The 12279-nt window shown below is 38.4% G+C and overlaps 1 protein-coding gene across 1 annotated transcript in view; it reads right to left on the reverse strand.

Moving 5' to 3' along the window:
- The window catches only part of CLOCK (clock circadian regulator), a 2173159-nt gene that overhangs the window by 1646521 nt on the left and 514359 nt on the right, over nucleotides 1-12279 (reverse strand). Inside the window, exon 4 of the mRNA XM_044062477.1 lies at nucleotides 7938-8001. The gene's annotated coding sequence lies outside the window, so the exon portion shown is untranslated. The remainder of the gene's footprint in view (nucleotides 1-7937; nucleotides 8002-12279) is intronic.

Genomic DNA, 12279 nt, shown 5'->3' on the forward strand with positions numbered 1-12279 from the left:
GAAAAGTATTCAAACAGTTCCTCATTAATCATACCGGTAATTAACAAATCAAACATCAAAAAAGATTCTTTATCAATAACACTTCTTACAACATTGTTAGATATATTCTGATATGTGGAGTCATCATCTAATAATCGTAACATTTGTTCAACATATAGCTATTTATCCATCACCACTATTCCCCCTCCCTTGTCTGCCGGTCTTATTTCAATAGAATGCATGTGTTTTAAATCAATCACAGCATGATATTCATCTTTGCTCAAATTGTAGAAAGTGTTAGAGCTACAATTATTGCTCACATCCAACCTCTCTCTTAGCTCTTGGTCACAGATGTCAAGGAATGTTTCAATAACTGCATTACATGGTGGAATAAATGTACTCAGTTTTTTAAATAAATTGCTGTTCATTTGAGGGCTGTTGCCAAACAAAGTTTTAAGTGTTAAAGTCCAGCCAAAAAATCTAAGGTCTTTTATTACATCAGTTAAATCAGCTTTCTTTGCTGGAACAAAACTAAGCCCTTTATTTAAAAGTCTCACCTGGTTTTCAGTTAATGGGTGTGACAAAATGTTAAAAATCAAACTTTCCTCAACCTCTTTCTGTCCTGTCCCTCTGCACTCAGTGGTCTCCACTGACTGCAATACGTCGGCCGTCTTCTTATTGGCAGGGGTTCCTGTAGTAAAAAATGATCCATGTTGTTCACTGGGTTAAGGTCATTAGATAAACTGTTAGAAGGTAGCTGAATGTTTCTCGTTTCTTTGGGTTTAACCACTGGAGCATCGCTCCTGTCAGGTTGTAGTGTGTGCACTTTAGAACCAAAAACTGGCTTTACACTGTTTTTTACAACACCAGCAAAGCTGGCAGTTGCTTCATTGCTTATTACTTGCTCAGACTCAATTGGAGTGGGTGTATCACCTATTCCTTCATTCAAATTAACGTCGTCATGGCGTTGCCTCTGTGGAGCTGCTGATTGGATCCCCCGAGCTGTCTGTCTGGTCTGACTCTTTGGAGGGTGTTCCCTCACCCAAGAGAATACATTCCCGTGCTGGAAATCATTAAAATCCCTGTGTAATTTGCAGGTTTTAACTGCAACAAGTCCTTTCTCATAGTTTAATACATTTTCATGTAATGTATCCAGCTTTGTACCTACTATTTGTGTAGAATAGCTATCTATAATGCTGCCACAGACAATATTAATGTCTTTAGCTAGCTCGTCCTCTTGTGGACGGAAAAAGTCTATCAGTAGATGCAGGTATTTGGAACTGCACTCTAAGTTTATGATTTGCCAATGCCTAAGAAGTTCTGGATATGTTTGACCATAGGTTGGCATAGTCAATACACGTAGCCCTCTAGGGACAAGATTCTGTTGTAAACATGCTTCCAAGTGGTAACGTTGCCACTGGAGCCATTTAAACTTATACAATTTATTTTCCAAGTCTCTATAGATGGTATTAAAATTGTTTAGCTGTTCAGAGTTGTCAATATATATTGTATCCGTTGTTTTCAGCCCTATGTTCAATAAGGGATTCACATCTGTTGTTAGTAGTCAATTCAAGCGTTCTGCAGGACAAGTTTTGGAGCCATTAACCATATTTGCATCGCTGTTCAGTTCAGTTGCAATGGTAGAAACATTTCCTTCTGCCATGTTGCTGTAGAGAGGCAAAATAAGTAGAAATAAAAGTAAATATCCTCTCTCTAAGCACAAAACTGTCAGTGAAAAGTGAAAAGCAACAAAAGTAAGAGCACTGACAGTACCACAGCTGGGAAATGTATTACAAAAATAAAGAAAGAATCAAATCAAAGTTACAGTAAGCGCTTTCAGGGATCTACCCCTTCATCAGACAACAGTTAAAAATCCCATAATTCATTAAATACTGGAGGTTAGTCACATGATGTTTCAAATTTTCAGTTGTACCCAATAAGGACATAACAATTAGTGCATCAGTACATATTAGCACCTATCTGTTACCACTGTTTTGTAAGGATTTATTCTTTGTAACTTTGAATTTTAAGAGATTTCTATTTTTGTCATTGATAGGGTGCTGTTCAATGAAAGAGGTGGGATGAAAAATTAAAGGTGGAATTACTGGAATATAAATGGCAGATAATGTCGAATGCTTCAATGCCACCTGGATTGAATGACTTTATTTCCCCAAGACCTATTTTGAGACAAAGGGCAAATATTATTTAGGCACCCCAAGGGTACATAATATTATAATAACAGTTTTTTATATGTATTTTTATATATCTATTTGTATATTTGTGGGTTGGGGTTGTGTTTGTCTTGTATATGTTGTTTTTAAGATGAAGGTATTTTAAATTGGTAAATTGGATAATTGAACAATTAATGTGTGTATAAAAAGGGTTTGTTGATTTGTTACCACTCACTCTGAAGAAGCCAAGTAATGATGGTGAAAGGGCTTAGGGTGTGGAATATTTATTAAAACGCTTCGGAAGTACTCGGCTGGTCGTGGTCTTTTGTTGTTTTATCAGTTTTATATCCATTGGGTATTTGTTTGGTGTTTTTGTGGTTTACACTCGACCCAAGTGTATTTCCGTGGCTTGTTATATTGTTCTTGGGAACATCGTTTTATATTATTTACTATTTATATTCTATACCAAGTACTTTGGTTTTCATGGAAGCTGCCGTAGCGGAATTGACCGCTTCAGTTAAACAGTTGACGGCATTGCTGAATAGCAAAAACGACTTATGCAACTCGCAAGTAACACTAACCGACTCGCAAGTCGAACTGTTTACATTACATTCACCGCCAGCCCTCGAAGTGGTGAACAACTCTACAGGCAATATTGATACCAATAATGACAGAGGTAGTCGACAGAATGCAACAGACATCAAAGAATGGCTTTGCCTACCTGAGGTGGACTTCTCAGCCCCAAATGAGGAGGGAAGGACTACTTTACCTTTAAAAAAGCAAATAGACCGGTTCGAGGGCGTGTGTCGGAAATATAGAGGCCTGCAACTCGACAATGCTTTTTTAACAAAATCCATGGCGCTGAAGCAAGTACCAAAAGGACTCAGGTTATGGAAGTTACCGAATGGGAGTGACGAGAGTACATAAGCATACAAAGAACTTGTGGACTTGTATGACAAAACGGGTTTACAAACAATGGACATTATTATCAAAAGTAATCAAAGTAAGTTGTTGGCACTTGAAAAAGAAGTAATCTCTTTAAATGAAAGCATTGTAAATGATTTACTGTTTTTTCAATACGTTAAAAGTTATAGAACTGTGTTGACAAACTTGTAAAGATATGTAGATAAAAGTGTTAAAATTAAGGTTAAAAAATTATCTAGAGACATGCATGATTACAAAAGTAACATGGCCTACCCCCCTAGTAACAAAAAGTGGGGTGAAAGGGCTAGAAATAATGAATGTAATAGTGTTCATGTGAATGATGAACACAATGGAAGTGTATTTCGGGACGATGATGTGGATTTAGAACAAAATTATTTTTTAGATCGAACTGCACCGTTAAGGAGGTCAGAACGTTTACAGAACAGAAGGGAACGTTTGGAACAAAACCAGTATTATGCAGGGCGACAGCAGGAACAACCACAACAGTGGAGGAACAAATACCAAATGAAGGGACAGTGGTCCAACAACAATTACAACAAGAAAAGACATTAATTGTTGACATATTTGAAACATCTACTATTGATAATAGTTTGGTGTATACTTCTGATGATTCTTTATTTACATCTGTCAGTGTTTTACCAACTGTGAAAGTTTTTAAAAAATCTGGTTTCAATGTATACAATTACAGGGCCATGGATATAAAAGAAGCTCCTCACGATGTATTGAGTAAAAGCTTTTCTTTTGTTCCTGAACACAAAATTTATGTAGTGGATGCCTATTCTAGTATTAGATTGTATGCTAGACAGTTAAATTTGGCCATATTTTTTAAGGATTATAATGAAGCAAAAAATGGTTTGGGAAACGACTCAACAACAGGTGGTTTAAATAAAAAAAGTACATTTATTCCACCATATAATAGTGAAGTTGCAACATTTGAGAAAATGTGTATTGGGGGGATGTTGAATATTATAAAAATTAATCATAAAGTTCACCATGAAGATAATTTAAATAGAAGTGAAAGAGAAGCCCTATTAGAATTGGCAGACAATAGAGAACTAAGAATCATGAAACCAGATAAGGGTGGGGGAGCTGTTATAATGTCTAGATTTGATTATACAGCCATAATGCAGGACATTTTGGATGACCCCACCACTTATCTTCGAGTTTCTCAAAATGAGGTAAACATAGCCTACCACAGGGTAGATTTGTTTCTGTTGGATGCATTACACCAGGGAGCAATAAATGGTGAAGAATATAATTATTTAAAGGTTGACTACCCAGTCACTCCTGTGGTGTTTGGAATACCAAAAATACATAAAGATCTGTATGATCCACCTTTTAGAGCCATAGTGTCATCCAAAGGCTCTAAAACTGAGCCTTTGGCAGCTTATGTAGACAAAAACACACAGCGGGTTGTGGCTGGGGCTCAACATATTCTAAAAGATTCTTGGCATTGTCTGCAAAGGCTTAGCAATTTTCAAAACAGAGTCTTTGAATGGTCTTTTCTAACTATAGATGTAATACATTTGTTTACGGTTATACCCCATGTAGAAAGCATAAATTATTTTACAGAAAATTTTAGTCAAGAATAAATGTTTGAGTAATGACAAGGTGAATTTTATAGTATTCTGTATGGAGATAGTACTTAAAAATAATTATTTGATTTTTGAAGGGGAGATTTTCCATCAAATTTCAGGGGTGGCAATGGGGGCAAAATGTGCCCCCATTTTTGCCAATTTGGTTTTACTCCATTGGGAGGAAGAATATGTCTTGAATTCAATATACAAAGACAAAATAGTATTATATAACCGATTTCTTGATGATTACCTGATTTTGTGGAAAGGCAGTGAGGAAGAAGCTATGTCTTTTGTGGAATATCTTAATGGTACCACTACATTTTTCAAATTTACTAGTAAATGGAATAATGTAAAAATAGATTTTTTGGACATAACCTTAACAAAAATTGTGGATGGTGTTGAAAGTAATATATATAGGAAAGAAACATATAGTAACTCCCTACTACATTACCAAAGTTGACATCCTATACATCAATGAAGGGGTATAGTGAAGGGGCAAATGGTAAGGCTGTCCAGACTCATAAGTGACAACAAAGTTTTGAAAGAAGAACTATACACCTTGGTTGGGATGTTTTTGGAAAGAGGTTATCCCCTTAAATTGTTGATTAGAACACGTAAAGAGGTACTGAGTAAGAGAAATACAGTATTTCCTCCTATACTTAAGGTAAATAACAAACAAAATGTGAGAACATTTCAACATAAAAACTCTTATGATTCAAGAGTTTTAGTTTTATTATATAACAACCAGATAAAAGGGACTGAGGAAGTAGTACGTACAGCATGGGATGTTTGTTTCAATTGGGAACTTAAAAACCTTTTAGGCTGTGTCCCTAGAATTGTTTATTCAAGGGGAAGAAATATTAAAGAAGTTTTGGAACAACATGTTCCCAAAAACACAATATCGAAAATGAATAGATGTGGGACCTGCAAGGTCTGTAGATACATCAATGATGGACCTTATGTTATTGTACAGGGATACAACAGGACTATTCCATGTCCAGGTAGAGTGAATTGCAATACACAAAAGGTGGTTTATTTGGTTACTTGTACTAACTGTAGTGCATTCTACGTTGGCAAGACCATTCGAAGATTAAAAGACCGGACAGGTGAACATCTTAGGGCTATCAAGAATCATGATTCTCACAATGCTTTATATACACATAGTGCAGTATGTACTAATTTTAAGAGATTTCTATTTTTTGTCATTGATAGGGTGCTGCTCAATGAAAGAGGTGGGGATGAAAAATTAAAGGTGGAATTATTGGAATATAAATGGCAGATAATGTTGAATGCTTCAATGTCACCTGGATTTAATGACTTTATTTCCCTAAGACCTATTTTGAGACAAAGGGCAAATATTATTTAGGCACCCTAAGGGTACATAACAGTATTATAATAACATAGTTTTTATATGTATTTTTATACATCTATTTGTATATTTGTGGGTTGGGGTTGTGTTTGTCTTGTATATGTTGTTTTTAAGATGAAGGTATTTTAAATTGGTAAATTGGATAATTGAACAATTAGTGTGTGTATAAAAAGGGTTTGTTGATTTGTTACCACTCACTCTGAAGAAGCCAAGTAATGATGGTGAAAGCGCTTAGTGTGTGGAATATTTATTAAAACGCTTCGGAAGTACTCGGCTGGTTGTGGTCTTTTGTTGTTAAAACAGAAAAGGTTCCCCAATGGGGTATTTAGCTTTCCGGAGTCTTCTTTCTCTGGTGCGGATTGACCAACACACTGACTAGCACTCCACTTTGGGCTCTGGTGGCAAGAACCGAAATCACTGCGCTGGCTATCATTATTCCCGAGTGTAGCTATGTTGGATAGGGTGTCCACCAGTTCCAGAAGGAGGGAGACTATTCTCTGGTAGTCAGGCCAACCAAGGGCTTCCACGGCAGGAAACCTCACCAGTTAGGACTGTAACAGTGAAACATAACATGTTACTGTTCGTCTGAGCTCTGCCCCTGGTTAGATTCATTACAGAATATAATGCACCCTTTGGCATGTACATTACTACACATCAAAAAACTTGAAAACACAGAAGAACAGAAGATCCCAACAAAGGGACTTGCCTCAAGAAATCTTATCAGGAAAAGCAGAGTTCACTAACCCTGTCTTATGTGATGTATAGGCTCTTGAGAGGAGACCTGTGCCAACACTAGAACAAGAAATCTCAATTTACATCAGCTAACAAACAAAATTTAATGGAGAGGGATTTTTTTTCTGCTCACTGTCTCACCTTTCCCTGGGATAGACTTCCCTTGCATGTCAAGCAATGTGATTATATGTTAACTTTTAGCTTAGGCAAATGGATGGGTGCCCTAAAATATACTCTGGGAAGTACAGGCCTTGCCCTCCTTGCAAAGGCTATCACAGTGGCGGAGGGTGGTTACTGGCAAGACACTCATGGTCTCTAGTCAAATAGCCTTCCATTTCCTATGATATGTCACAGCAGCACAGGAATGAGAAAGTCAGTTTTACTCAAAACAGTTTTCACATCATGAACAGCCTTCTGAGGCAAAAGTACAGAATTTTCTCAATGGCTGTATGTGAGACAGCCACAAAACCTGTAGAAACTATGTGTAAATCCCATTATACACATATATGTTTTGAATGTTTTATTTTTTTTCTTAGCCTGTCAACATTTAACAGTAATTTAAATACAAGTACATGAACTAATTTCACCCACAGAAAAGCAGCAGTTTAGTGAACCTCAAAGAAAAACACCGATAACTGAAAACTGCTGTAAATAATGCTGTTGATCCTACTACTACTATCAATATATGGAGGAAAGTACACTTGTTGTGAGTTCTAATTAAGTAACCTGTGAAAAATGCCTTTTTTTTTATTATAAGCTGTTAACATTTTTTTTTTTTAATTATAAGCTGTTAACAAGCTGCTTCCTGTAGTCTAGGGTTTGAATCCCTCAACCTCCATTTGCTTACTGTTTAACACTGAGCAAGTCACGACGATGACCAAGTCTGAAAAAGGTCAAAGAAAATCAATGCTTTACCTAAGTCAAAAAATGCATACAAAGGTTGATTAATGGCTGGTACCCTGTTTTCAGATCTTAAAAAATAATAATAGTATGTAAATTGCAGCACATCTCCCACCTCAACAATTTTACTGAAAGCACAACAGCACTAATAAAGAAATTACACATTTTTAAGAACAGAATCCAGAAATAGGAAGACAGCAATTAAGATCACAGAAAAAGGATTTTAAATCCAAGTTTCTTGCATAAAGAACAAATGTTACTAACCTGGATGTCAAAGCTAAATGTTATCATCGCACATCCAATTAAGCTGTTTCACGACAATCAGAACCTGCAAAAAAAAAAAAAGGCAAATTGTCTTGGAAACTGGTCCAGCAGATTTAGCTTTAGACAAAGCAGATACACATGCAAGAGTTAACATTTAATGAATGAGGTGCCAGGTCTAAATGATCTCTACCTGTAATCAGAAATAGCTGAAAGACTACCTCTCCACTCACAAACCTAAAAGTTAAAACTTGTACCACTGTTTCGCACTTGAGCTCATTGCGCCCGACTCCACCCCACCCCACCTCACCCCAAAAATGTCAAACTGCAGATCTTTAAAATACAGTGTTGTGGTTCTACTGGAGCAAAGCATGTCCTGCAGTTTTTGTATGTTTGAGGCAAATCCACTATTAAGTGAGGAGGTATATTCAAATGCTGGGATCAGTACTCCTGTCCCCATGGCAGTACCTTGTCTTCAGCTGAAAGTTGGAAACGTATACTAAGTGCATGCATGCTTAATCTCCTCTGAACTTTCTACACAGAACTACGAAAAGATAGTGCTGGGTCTGGCCCACATGTCGAGTATGGGAGGACTGTAACAGTTTCAGCGGATCTTTGCGAAGGAAGGAGATATTCCAGGTAGATATACCTACCCACACAAGTACACTGGTCATGAATAACACTGCCCTTTTCTTACAAAAGTTTCAAGTTATTTTCTGCTAAAACATTCATGGATTAGGACAATGCCACTACCATGTACGAGGCTGACAGTGCACAGGAGTGATCACACCTGAAAGGGGGAATATCATCAGTACAGAGCACTGCTGGAAGGTCAGGTATACTGTGAGTAAAGGAGCTGATAAACAAGATAAATAACAGTGACCCCCACCAAGCCTTGAAGGGTACAGGCAACAAAAATGATCAAGACAGAAAAGGTGCTAAAGTTGGAGGTGACCAACATTCTGTGCAATCTATATTAAACCATCCTACTGCCAGGTTAAAGTACCTTATACCTTGGTAGTTCTGAGATGGAGTTTAAAAAAGACCAAGCTAAATGCTCTTGTAAGGTGTGCAAACAGACTCTAGTCACCCTTCTCCTGTTCATACCCCTGCATGATATTAGCAAGGGTTAAAAGTGCCATTAAGTGTTCTATCCAGCTTTAAAGCAATGCTCCACAATGAAGAGATCACAGTTGTTAATATTATCTTTTAGTCAGTGCCCATAGCTTTCCCCAGATACACTGCCTGGTGAGAGACAACCAGGGTTTGTCCAACCTTTGTAAAAAGGATAACAGAGGCAATCTAGTTGTGCCAAGAAACATTTCCAGGGGAGCTGGACAGACTGGGAACATGCTAGGGGAAAGAAGGGATAGAGGTCTATAAGAGTTTGACACTGGGGCTGTACACCTTTACAGATTGGGATAAAAGAGACACTCTTGCAGAGCTAAGAAAACATGCTTGTAGAAATGAACAGACTAACACAAAGTGCTACTCTGGAAAGGAATAGCAGTATCAAAGGCTCCAGGAAAATAGAAGTGGAGCCCATCAGCTTCAGAACAGCAGTGATAAGGAATACTTCTAAACAGAGTGCTGAAAGTTTTAAGCCAGGTGGGGTGCAATGACTAGTCTTGGATACACAGAATAAACTGAGTGCAGGAGATGAGCAATGATCCCACTCTGAGGGACAATAAGAACTTCAAAATAGTCAGTGGCTTGTTGGTCTATAAGTATGACTTGTGATTTGGGAGTAAGAGATCCTGGGTTGAAATCCCGGACAAGCCCAGTGTTTTAAACTGACAGTTGGCACAGATGGTTAAGGCTGTCAGCTGATCAATGAATGCTGCAACCATTTTGGTCAGGTCAAATCAGTGGAACCCACACAAGCTCAATGGCAGTATAAAGACCACTAGATGATCACCTGAACAGGTATTTAATTCATTTCCATTAATTAATTTTCCATTAATTTATCCTGTTGGGCATCTATTCACTCAGTTTAATGTTAATTAGACGGTTAGTGGATGACTATAGTAATCGGCACATCCAGAAGAGAAATGGACCAGGGGGCGGAGGAAGGGAGGGAATGAATACTGCAACAGTATAGAGAAGGACCTCTAAGATTATAGTAAGATTTCACACAACTGTACTATGTCCTTCCATTTCACTGTTGCAGTATTCATTACATCGGGAGAATGCAAAAGCTCAGGAAGAAGAGGAGGAGGAGGAAAGACCAGCAAAGTTCTCTAGGAAACCATGAAGGATGGCCCTAGCAAAACCAACTCTAGGTCTGGAAATTCCATCCAACTTGTAGTGCTTGGTAAATGTATGCAAAGAAGTCCAGGTAGCTGCCTCAAGAGTAGAGTTAGTGTCCAAACCCCTGAAAAAGTACCAGAAGAGGCCTCAGGTCTAGTAGAATGAGCCTTAACAGAAGGAGGAAGGCTCTTACCATAAAAGGAATAATGAAAAGAAATGGCTTTAGAAATCTAAGAAGAAATAGTTTGCTTGGACACAGCCAATCCTAAGGACCTAGGATGAAAGGAAACAACCAGCTTATCAGATTTACAAAAAGTCTTAGTGTTATCCAAATAAACTTGTCTGTGCACATCCAATGTGTGCACCACCTTTTCACAGGCAGATTAAAGAGAAGGGGAAAAAAGTGGGCAAATGAATAGACTGAGTAATGGACAACTCATTCACCATCTTGGGCAAAAAAGTAAGTACGCAAGGACACCTTGTCCTTATCAAACACCAAAAAAGAAGGACAAGCCATAAGGGCTTAAAGCTCAGACACCCATCTGGCAGAAGTAAGGGCTAACAAAAGTATAGCAATGTTGCAAGGATGCTTAAGATGCAGGCTCAAAAACAGCCTGATTTTCCAAAACAAAATTAAGATCCCAGGGAGGAAGAACATGCTTCTTGGGAGGCCTAATATGAAGGATGCCTTTAAGGAATTGTTTACCTTCAAATCTAGAAGTTACAGGATGAGATAATGGCAGACAAGCAGAGACAGCTGATAAGCGTGCCTTAGCAGAAGAATAAGCCAATCCAGCATTTAACAATTCACACAGATAAGAAAGAACAAAAGGAACATTCACAAAAAAGTGGATCCATATTACAAGAAAGACACCAAACAGAAAACCTCTTCCATTTGAATAAATAGGATTCCTTAGTATTGGTTTTCCTGACCTCCAGCAGGACCCTAAGCATCTCGGTATCTATGTGAAATCAAAATCTTATCACCCACAGTGTCAGCTAAAGAGTGGGCAGGTGGGGATGGATGAACGATCCCTTGTCATGTGTCAGTAGATCCAGTCTGTGAGGTAACTTATGATGACTGCCTTTGCCTAAATGCAGAAGAAGATGGAACCAATGCTGTCTCGGCCAAAGGGAATCACCAACAAGACTTTGGGTGCATCCTGTTGAATTTTGAATGGGACTTTCGGAATGAGGGGAAGGGGAGGGAAAGCATAAAGAAACATCCCCTTCCAAGAAAAAGATAGAGTGTCCACCTTCCAAATGAGAGGACCTGGGACTCTGGCACAAAAAAAGAGTAAGTTGTCTGTTCAGAGGGCAGGCAAAAAAATTTATTTGAGGAGCACCCCACTGGTGGACAATGTCCAGAAACATCTCTGTGAAGCATCCATTCATGGGATTGAGTTAAGGACCTGCTCAGTGTGTCTGCCACAATATTTTGATTTGAGGGAATGTAAACTAGCTGAAGAGTCACTTGATACCGGATAGCAAGTTCCCACACCAGGAGTGCCAACCGGAAAGATAAGATCTTGTCTCACCCACTAGTTTACATACATCACTGTGGTACTGTCTGTGAAAACCTTGAGAGGTTCCAGCGAGATGAAAAGGGTACCCTGGATTTAGAGAGAGCTGCTGAATCCACCAATGAAGTTCCTTCTTGAGAAAATCCAGAACAGGAACTATGATTTTGAGGGGATGCACACGTTGAAGCCAAACTTTCTCATGTGGAGTTTGGCCAGAGAGAGGATAGATATAGTAGAGGCCATGAACCCCAGAGATCTCAGAAATTCCCTGGCTGTTATATAGGCCAGAGGAAAAAGAGTTTGAAGAAAGAAAATGAGTGACAAGGCCTTGGGGGAGGCAGGAATGCCAACATAGACACAGTCTGGATCCTGCACCCCAGAAAGACATGGTCCTGAGAAGGAGTCAGAAAAGATGTTTTGAAGTTTATTGTGAACCACAGCCTATGCAGAAGGGCAATGGCAAAATTAAGATTTTACAATAAAATCTCTGGAGAGGATGCCTGAAACAGGAGGTTATCCAAGGAAGGAAAGACTTGGATCCCTTGAAGCCTGCAAAAAGCAATAACTGGAGC

This window comes from Protopterus annectens, chromosome 2.part1, assembly GCF_019279795.1.
Source record: "Protopterus annectens isolate FY-2018-M chromosome 2.part1, PAN1.0, whole genome shotgun sequence".
In the NCBI taxonomy this organism is placed as follows: domain Eukaryota; kingdom Metazoa; phylum Chordata; order Ceratodontiformes; family Protopteridae; genus Protopterus; species Protopterus annectens.